Raw genomic sequence first — 10,048 nt, 5'->3', positions numbered from 1 at the left:
TGCTGAAATATGATGATTCATTTCATTTCTCTGCTCCCAATTTTGAGTGCATACTCCAAAAGATATTGAATACAACAATGGTCTCTCCTATAAAATGGTGTGTCTTCACTCTTGAATATATATTATTCTATGTCATGAATTACTCTTCCTAGCTACTACGTATACTTCTAATATATTTTTGTTTTTGTTATGTAGTGTAAATATTAAATTATGAAAATTCAAGAGGTTGTCGTGTCCATTATTTGAAATAATGAGTTGTATTTGTGTTTGTTGCATTTTAATTTTATCTTTTTATTAGACACTTCAGAAACCTGACTGATACGTGTCGTACGCGTGTCAGTGTCTGATATGTGTCCGGTGCGGGGACACACCTTTTGATTGGCGTGTCGGAGCTTCATAGGTGAATCATCTCTCAACTAATGTATGGTTGATTCACTCGAGTGAAGAGTGAGTAACAAGAGACATAATTATTCAGAAAGAATGATTATTGTTCATCAAAATTGATTCGAGTTATTATCTTTAAGATTGAAGATTAATTCCCACACTTTATTCATCAACCTTACTTATCAACTTATGAAGAAAAAAATTGATATTTCTTTTTATAGGATTTACCTAAAAATTCATTGTTAGATCATTTCGTAAATTCAAAAATTTGTAAACTCAAACCTATAATTTTATTGGTTTTTTATTCAAATAGAATATTCTATATTTTATTTAAATAAATAGTAATTTTATATTTAATTTTGATCATTTATTAGTTTAACATGTCACGCAGTCAAAACACAATTTACTATTAAATACTTTAACATGGAAATTTAAATAAAATCGAATTAATTATCCTATTAAATACTTAAACCTAATTTACTATTATCTAAATTAGGAACTTGGTGACACATTGGACTTTAAACAAAAAGTGTGAGGAGTTGAAGACAAGGATCCATGATATGTTCAAAATTTACATATATCATGTGTATTAAGGACAGTGTGTATGTGCCTATCTGTGTTGAGTTTAGTCAAAACTAAGACTCAAAACAAATAAATTATATCTATACCATTTTGCATTCATTATTATTGACTCGGGATCAAGTTTGATCTCTTAACTTTTAAAAAGGTCATGTTTGACTTTTAACTATACGAATTGAATCACATTAGTCATTTCCATCTATTATGTTAGTCAAAGTCAATGGATAAGGCTATGCGGAACTAATGTGGAATGCCACGTGGTTTAGACCAACTTTTATGAACAATTTACCGAAGGAAAGAACGATCACAAAATAATTACGGGTTTTTATTGTTCTTCTTCCTTAAATCCACAAAATCCAAAAATCAAAATCGTCTTCATTTTCATTGACATCACTTGAGTTTGAGTGTTCTGTGTATGGTTTTTCAAACATGTAAATTGTTAATGAAAATGCAACACTGAAGTTGGAAAATGGCCATTGTAGAGATGTATTGTTCTTTAATAAAACTTTGTTTTTCATCATCACAAGTTTCTTTAAATGAAAGTTGGAATATTTTCGCAACTGTCTTTTCGAACTACATTTGCGAGCAGTGGCGGAGCCAGGAATTTTATATAGCATAAAGTGTGCTACATAAGAGAGATGAAACCTCACCTGCGAATAGTGTGCTAAATAAAATTAACAGGTAAATGCCCTCTCCGAGACTTCTTTGCGGTGAATGTTCGAATAATATCAACATCTTTAAGTGACTTGAATATCTCCCGCTCGGTGTAATATATCATCAAGTCATTGAATCACACATCGTTGATCTTGTTGCGCAAATTAGACTTGATAATCTTCATTGCTGAAAAAGCTCTTTCAACAGATGCTGTCGACACCGACAATATCAAAGCCAACTCAATGAGCTTGTAAACCAATGGAAATACCAAATGTTTCTCAGTTTGAACCATCTTCATAGCCAAACTTTGAACATCTTCACAAGAAGTAAAAGAAGCATGCCTTTTCACTTGATGTACATAAGTCTCAAGTTGCTCCCTTATTGTTCCACGGTCATCATCAGAAAAGTCTGCATGATAAATATTAGCAAGACGAGCAAGCTTATCAACATCAAACTTAGAAAAAGAGTTCTTGGGGTCAAGACATGAGAAGCAATCCAGCACAACGTTACTTCCTTCACAAAACCGGTGTTCCATCTCCACACATATTTTGTCAATAGCAACATAAAAAATCTCTGCACGGTAATGGTGAAGATTAGTGACAGTCCTCCCTTCTCTTCTTGAACGTCCCCGAACCGGTATTTCTTCATCCATATTTGGCACCGGAATACTTTGAGCAAAACAAAATTCTTGGACATCACTAAATAAATCATTCCAACCACTCTCTCTCAATATAGCCAATCGAGCTTTAACATCATCAACTAATTCCATAGCAAGCACAATATTAAGATCTTTTGTTTGCAAGATTTTTGAAAGTTCATTAGTGATACCAAACAACTTTAACATAAGCTTCAAAATGAAAGCAAATTTAAAGCTCTCCATTTTTTCTATCAAACCCGCCGCTTGAGATGGTCCACGTCCATCTTCATCAACAGTACTAAGCACCTCTAACACGGAGGACCACATCTGATCCAAACGAATCAAGGTAGTATAATGTGAACCCCATCTAGTATCTCCGGGTCTAGCGAGACTAGATGATTGGTGCAAGCCCTTTCCTTGAGATATCTCACCACTCTCAAGTTTATTCAAAATATCTTGGTGTTGCACCTTCTTCATAGCATCCTTTCTCTTGCAAGATGCACTTGTTGTGGTTACAATTAAGGAGATGTACTCAAAGAAATCATGAATAGATGAGCAACTACTAGCAACAGACACAACCACCAATTGCAAACGGTGAGCATAACAATGGACATAGAAAGCATAAGGGTTTTCATCTAGAATCTTTCTTTGTAAACCATTAAACTCACCTCTCATATTTGAAGCCCCATCTGTTGAAGCGGTAAAGCCGCAAGCAACAAAAGTTTTGGAAATATTTATCTGGGAATTATCGTGTCCACAGAGATTGGTGATACTGAACTGCCGTTCGACGGATTTTGAGTTCTTGAGTTTGGGTTAAATGGGTTTTAAGTAAACAAGGAAAACATAACATATGAACATAAAATAAATTCATTCTTGATAGAGAATAGCTTATCTGGTTTGAATCTAAACTACTCCTCATAAACTTAGATTTATCACTCCGCCGTACTCAATCTACAATACTCATCAGAATCACCACATATCCCTCACATCAATGTCCATGTCTGCAACACCAACGGGAATTCAACTATATTGCTCTTTCGACGATGTCTCAACCGATCGAACAACACAGAGACATTAAACTCAGATATTATGTGGATGTTAACCTCAATCCTATGTCTAGAATCAAAAGCTAACAGATATCCCCCTAATCAAGATTTGTGATGTCTATTTCTACAACAACACAAATCCAAAACATTTAAGCAAAAAAATCAAGGAAACACCGATTAAGATTTGTAAAGCAAACTTTATACAACTAGTAAAAAGAGTAACAAACATTCATGGGTTTAGAGTATTTACATACAAACTCACCAAAAGATAAATACAAAGAGAAGAGAAGAAGAGGAACCAAACATTTCTTGGTTTGCCAACACCAATCGATGAGAAATTCGATCTCCGATCATCAAGATGCATGCTCCATTGTTGTTTTCAAGCTCTCCCTACTCAAAAATGGTTGTGATGACTTTGGGAACAAATACCCCAAAGCATAACCCTAAAAAATGTGATTTTTCCCTATTTAATGACTTTCCAAACCGCCCAGACCGTGCTTAGCGCGGTCAAGCCCGCTTAGCCCGCTCAACAGAAAATTGAAATCTTGTTTTGGCCATATCTTGAGAACCGTAACTCCGATTTGCGCCCGGTTCGAAGCGTTGGAAAGCTTATTTAATGCTCTATCTAACAATGACAACATATCAACCAAATTGGTGATTTATTATTATTTGGTTTTGAGCTTTATTCGCCGAATGAATTGATTCCGCCGCTCAAAATCGCGCGTTTGAAGCCGTGTCTTCGCCACGTTATTGCTCATGCTCCAAATACGCCTCAATACCTACAAAATGAATATAAAACTATCAAAAAGTATAAAAGTATATGAAGATACATATATTTACAAAGTATACGTATTTATACACAAAACGGGGTATTATTCGAACGGTATTAACAAAAAGTATCGATAAATGCCACTATTTACAAACACAAAATAACTACATTTTGACACTTAACAACTCTCCCCAACTTGAATTTGTTTATCCTCAAACAAGGCCAAACACTCAAATCTCAAAAGTTAAAATCAAAGAATCAAGAATCAACAAGATTAGGAAAAACGAAACAATTGTACGGTTCAAACAAAAACGTACCAACAAAGTAAATACTTACCACAATCCTACAACGACAACATGAAAAAGAAACGAATCCTAAGTACAAAAATCATACAAAACATTCTAAAACAAAACAAGCTCAATCACGAATCACGCCTAGCAAAAATTCATCAGTAGATGAAAAACACCGAAAGGTGAGGACTTTACACACACCCGACAAACTTGCAAACAATAGACAAAATTATGCGTTCATCCAAAAATAGTATCGAAAACGAAACGGCACGAAACATAGGGCTTTAAAGGTTGTAATGTGGCTTGGTTAACAAACAAGTGATAAGTCCTAAAGCTAATCGAAACAAAAACTTGCCTAAACCTAAGGGAGTAATTACTTCCACAAAGTTTCAAACAATATAATTTCAATCAAACTTCTTCTTCCTCACATGTTTCACACCAAACACAATACTTATTAACACAAATATTATTCCAAACTCTTTTTGTTCTTTTCTTTTTCCAATTTTTTTTTCTTTTTTCTTTCTTTTTCTTTTCTTTCTTTTTCACAATTTTTTTTCTTTTTTCTTTTTTCTTTTCACAACCTCACACCAACCACAATATAAGTAAGCAAACATCCTCTCCCCAACTTGAATACAACTATCATCATAATAAGAATACTCCCTACTTTCTAAGGCAAGGTAAAAATTCAAACTATAAATCATAGTTGAGGGTTCAAGAAAACAAAGAATCAACATCCATACACAAATGAAAACCAAACGCTCATAGACACGCATTAAGCAAAAACAATATGGATATTGACAAAAAGGCTCAAAGGGGTTACGAATGGTTACACTCTCACAAGGTGAATTGACATTTGGCTATGGTAGTTGTGCTCAAAATCAAACAAGTGTCTTGATCACTTTCGCGCATTCACAAATTCAATACAAACGAAAGATTAAACATAATAATATCCAGTTAAAACAAGAAATGCTGGTCACTCGCATATATACACAATGGAAAGCCACCTCACATTTATGGTAAAAAGGGAAAACTAATGTGATTCAAGTCATGAGCAAGTTATGCAAAAAGAATGAAAAATTGTACAAATGAAAAGTCTCCTAAACATGTTATGCTATAGAAAGCGATAAACGAGTACCTTGCTGTGTACAAATTCGAACAATCATTATCGCACAATTGGCATGTTGAGTCAATCAAAATTGAAGAATTACCAAATGCGACTTCAAGTAATCGAGCCAAAATTTGAGTCTAAACAACAACAAAAGAATTAAAACATATTACTAATAATTACTACTCTATAAGGCCTTGGTGGAAGTGGAAAAAGGCGAGCCGAGTGAACCATTAAAAAGAGTTCACTGGACAAAACTCCCAGGCCGCGCTAAGCGCGGTGAGCACGCTAAGCGCGCTATACCAAAAAAACCAGAAAACCAGAATTTCCAATGCAGCCTCCACTTACCACCTACACTACTCATTTACAGAAAAACAGAAAAATAAAAGCGTTGGGGTGCCTCCCAACAAGCGCTTGTTTTACGTCGTTAGCTCGACGCCTTTTATTGTCTCGCGAATGGCAAGTGACTTCCTCGCAACACGTCAATGCTTTCGCCTCAAACGCAACATAAAGAAAGCGACCTGACCAAACACTTAACAAACGAATCAAAAGCAAAAGTATATACAAGTATGTGTAAAAACACAAATATACATAAAACACAATATTTACAAAATCCTTAATTGGCTAAACAAATTGAAAAGTGAAGATTTAGAGTTTACGAACTATCCGAGTTCAATATGTTTAGCCAACTTCACTTTGCTAAATAGCAAATGTAAAGAGGAACAAAATCAAACACACAAACATGTATAAGTATGAAAATATAAACATGTATCAATATAAGAATATATAAGTATGAGAATATGCACAAAATATATGATATTCACAAAACTCAAAAACAAAGAAACTATCGCAATGCGAATTCAATAAAAACCCCAATCCCCAGCAACGGCGCCATTTTGTTGAAGCGGTAAAGCGGCAAGCAACAAAAGTTTTGGAAATATTTATCCGGGAATTATCGTGTCCACAGAGATTGGTGATACTGAACTGCCGTTCGACGGATTTTGAGTTCTTGAGTTTGGGTTAAATGGGTTTTAAGTAAACAAGGAAAACATAACATATGAACATAAAATAAATTCATTCTTGATAGAGAATAGCTTATCTGGTTTGAATCTAAACTACTCCTCACAAACTTAGATTTATCACTCTGCCGTACTCAATCTACAATACTCATCAGAATCACCACATATCCCTCACATCAATGTCCATGTCTGCAACACCGACGGGAATTCAACTATATTGCTCTTTCGACGATGTCTCAACCGATCGAACAACACAGAGACATTAAACTCAGATATTATATGGATGTTAACCCCAATCCTATATCTAGAATCAAAAGCTAACAGATATCCCCCTAATCAAGATTTGTGATGTCTATTTCTACAACAACACAAATCCAAAACATTTAAGCAAAAAAATCAAGGAAACACCGATTAAGATTTGTAAAGCAAACTTTATACAACTAGTAAAAAGAGTAACAAACATCCATGGGTTTAGAGTATTTACATATAAACTCACCAAAAGAGAAATACAAAGAGAAGAGAAGAAGAGGAACCAAACATTTCTTGGTTTGTCAACACCAATCGATGAGAAATTCGACCTCCGATCATCAAGATGCATGCTCCATTGTTGTTTTCAAGCTCTCCCTACTCAAAAATGGTTGTGATGACTTTGGGAACAAATACCCCAAATCATAACCCTAGAAAAATGTGATTTTCCCCTATTTAATGACTTTCCAAACCGCCCAGACCGCGCTTAGCGCGGTCAAGCCCGCTTAGCCCGCTCAACAGAAAATTGAAATCTTGTTTTGGCCATATCTTGAGAACCATAACTCCGATTTGCGCCCGGTTCGAAGCGTTGGAAAGATTATTTAATGCTCTATCTAACAATGACAACATATCAACCAAATTGGTGATTTATTATTATTTGGTTTTGAGCTTTATTCGCCGAATGAATTGATTCCGCCGCTCAAAATCGCGCATTTGAAGCCGTGTCTTCGCCACGTTATTTCTCATGCTCGAAATACACCTCAATACCTACAAAATGAATAGAAAACTATCAAAAAGTATAAAAGTATATGAAGATACATCTATTTACAAAGTACGTATTTATACACAAAACGGGGTATTATTCGAACAGTATTAACAAAAAGTATCGATAAGTGCCACTATTTACAAACGCAAAATAACTACATTTTGACACTTAACACCATCATATCCTTGCCCTCGTATCCTTGAAATAGAAAGCGTATGACGATCGAGAATACCATAAAGAGCATCCTTTAGTGCCTCAGATGTAGTATATTTGACATGATGTATAGCAATAAATCGTTCCACAACTTTCCCTTTGTCGTTCAAGAACCTAGAAAAATAAGTAAAAATTCAAATGTATTCGTCTATGTTTGAATGAAATTAACAAGTTTAAGTTAATAATTGTAGTATTTTCAATAACAAACTCATTGTACTAACCTCAACATCACCGCCATTTGTTCTTTGACAGATATATCACGTGACTCATCAATAAGCACAGAGAATTGTCTATCACCAAGCTCTTCCATAATCACCTTCGTAACTTCATGTGCACAACACGTCGCAAGCTCCTTTTGAATGTCACCGGAAGTCATAGTGCAATTTTTTGGACCACGATCAAAAGCATCTCTTACTTTTTCATCATTAGATTTTACCCAATCCACCATCTCTCTAAAATTTCCCTTGTTTAGAGAAGTAGAGCTTTCATCATGGCCACGAAAAGAAATGCCTTGTGCTAAGAGATATCTAGTACAATCTAAAGAACAAGTTAAACGGATCTTATACAATTCTTCTGATTCCCTAGTTGCTCTAGATAAAATACTTGTCACACTTTGTCTTTGATTATTATAATCATCATAGTGCTTCACACATGAGTTGTGCTTACTATCATGACTACCAATATGATCTTTAAAGCCTTTAGATGCATGTTTCCAATCCTTAAATCCGTCTTTGTTGAAGACTTCATAACCAAAGTGTTCGGCCCTCCCGGGCGGCTTAAAGAGAAAGCAATAGAAACAATAAGTTGCATCCTTCGACTCACTGTATTCAATCCATGTATAATTCTTATACCATGCTTTACAAAATGCTCTTGAATACTTCCCAAATTGAGTACGAGGAAATCTTGCTAAATCTGGTTGCGTTGGACCCTTCAATATATATGCCCTCCTCACTTGGTCTTGAATATCCGGAGCATACTCATGAATTTGTTTCCTACATCCTGGATCACGCACAATCTCATTTGGATTAAACTCGTTGGCCACATTAGGGGGTGTTTCTTCTACTTCGACTTCCGATTGCTTAACATTCACTTTCTCAATACTTGTTCTAGGAACCAAAAACCTCCTCATCTCGGAAACGAATTTTTAAGTAAACAATTTATAACACATAAATTGACGAGACCGAATAATTAAATAAAATAAATAATTCATAACAACAAAATTAAAAGAATATTTTATTATTATGAATGACCTATTAAATTAACCAAAATCTTTGATACTATATTAGAACCCAAAAAAAAAAAAGAGTAGAGTTTCTGTTAAAATAAAAACTACAATATAAACATTAGAAGAAAAATTGAACTATCATTCATTCTAAATTAAACTATGTAAAATTGACCTATATTGAACTATGTAAAATTGACCTATATTAAACTATGTTAAAGCAAGATACATATATGCAGAATAAAAAAAAAAGACGAAACAAGAAACTGAACTATGAAATTGACAATAAATTGAAACATGCAAATTGAACTATTGTTATAACATAATATAATACTAGTATTGTATTACTATAATATCTAATAAGAAGACAATTAGACAAATTAAAAAGATATTACCCTCTGCTAGTGTGCTGGAAAGTGACGTATTGGAGAGACGAATAGGAAAAGTGACGTATTGGAGAGAGAATAGGAACAGGAAGGGGCAGTTCAGAATCAGAGATACAGAGAGGGAGAGGGTTTTTCGGTACTATTTAGTTTTGTTCTTTTTTAATTTTTGTTTTAAGTAATAAATAATTAATTGGATTGGGCCTGTCTGGACCATTGGGTATTCATCTGTTTTAATGTTTACACCCTTATTTTTACTAATTTTGCCCCTAGTTTCCATTAAAAACCGGCTATTAAATTTGGGGGAATACAAAGAAAATAGGGGTTGAGCCCGGGCGCGTGCCCGGGCTTGCTGGGCTATAGAACCGCCCCTGTGTGCGAGTTCTATTTTAAGTTGTAGCATCTCAAATGTTGATACATGAACGCTAAATTTCGAGAAATATAAAGCTCTACTGTTACCGAAGAAATGTCATATTAGTGGTGTTTATTTGAAAAGAAAGGGAAAGTCATTGCATAAGAAAGGATTGTTGTTAAATCAATATGTGGACCCAATGTTCTATCAAAATGAGTACACATGGAGATGATGGTTAGGTAGAGTGTTGAATTAGAGTTAAACTCTCATAAAACTAGTTACGTCTATTTCTATTTATAATATATTAAATTTAAGGCACACATTCTCATAATAACCTTTCAGCAATATACATTTGTGTCGCATCATCAATATCCTCGTGTGGC

At 34.5% G+C, this 10,048-nt stretch overlaps 1 pseudogene; it reads right to left on the bottom strand.

The window, feature by feature from the left end:
• Window positions 1–1,627: 1,627 nt before the first annotated feature.
• Window positions 1,628–8,837, bottom strand: LOC131656547 (uncharacterized; annotated as a pseudogene).
• Between the last annotated feature and the right edge of the window lie 1,211 nt (window positions 8,838–10,048).

Source organism: Vicia villosa, linkage group LG3 (assembly GCF_029867415.1).
Source record: "Vicia villosa cultivar HV-30 ecotype Madison, WI linkage group LG3, Vvil1.0, whole genome shotgun sequence".
Taxonomy (NCBI): domain Eukaryota; kingdom Viridiplantae; phylum Streptophyta; class Magnoliopsida; order Fabales; family Fabaceae; genus Vicia; species Vicia villosa.
The sequence above is the reverse complement of the archived record's forward strand: the minus strand, read 5'-3'. Positions and strand labels throughout refer to the sequence as shown.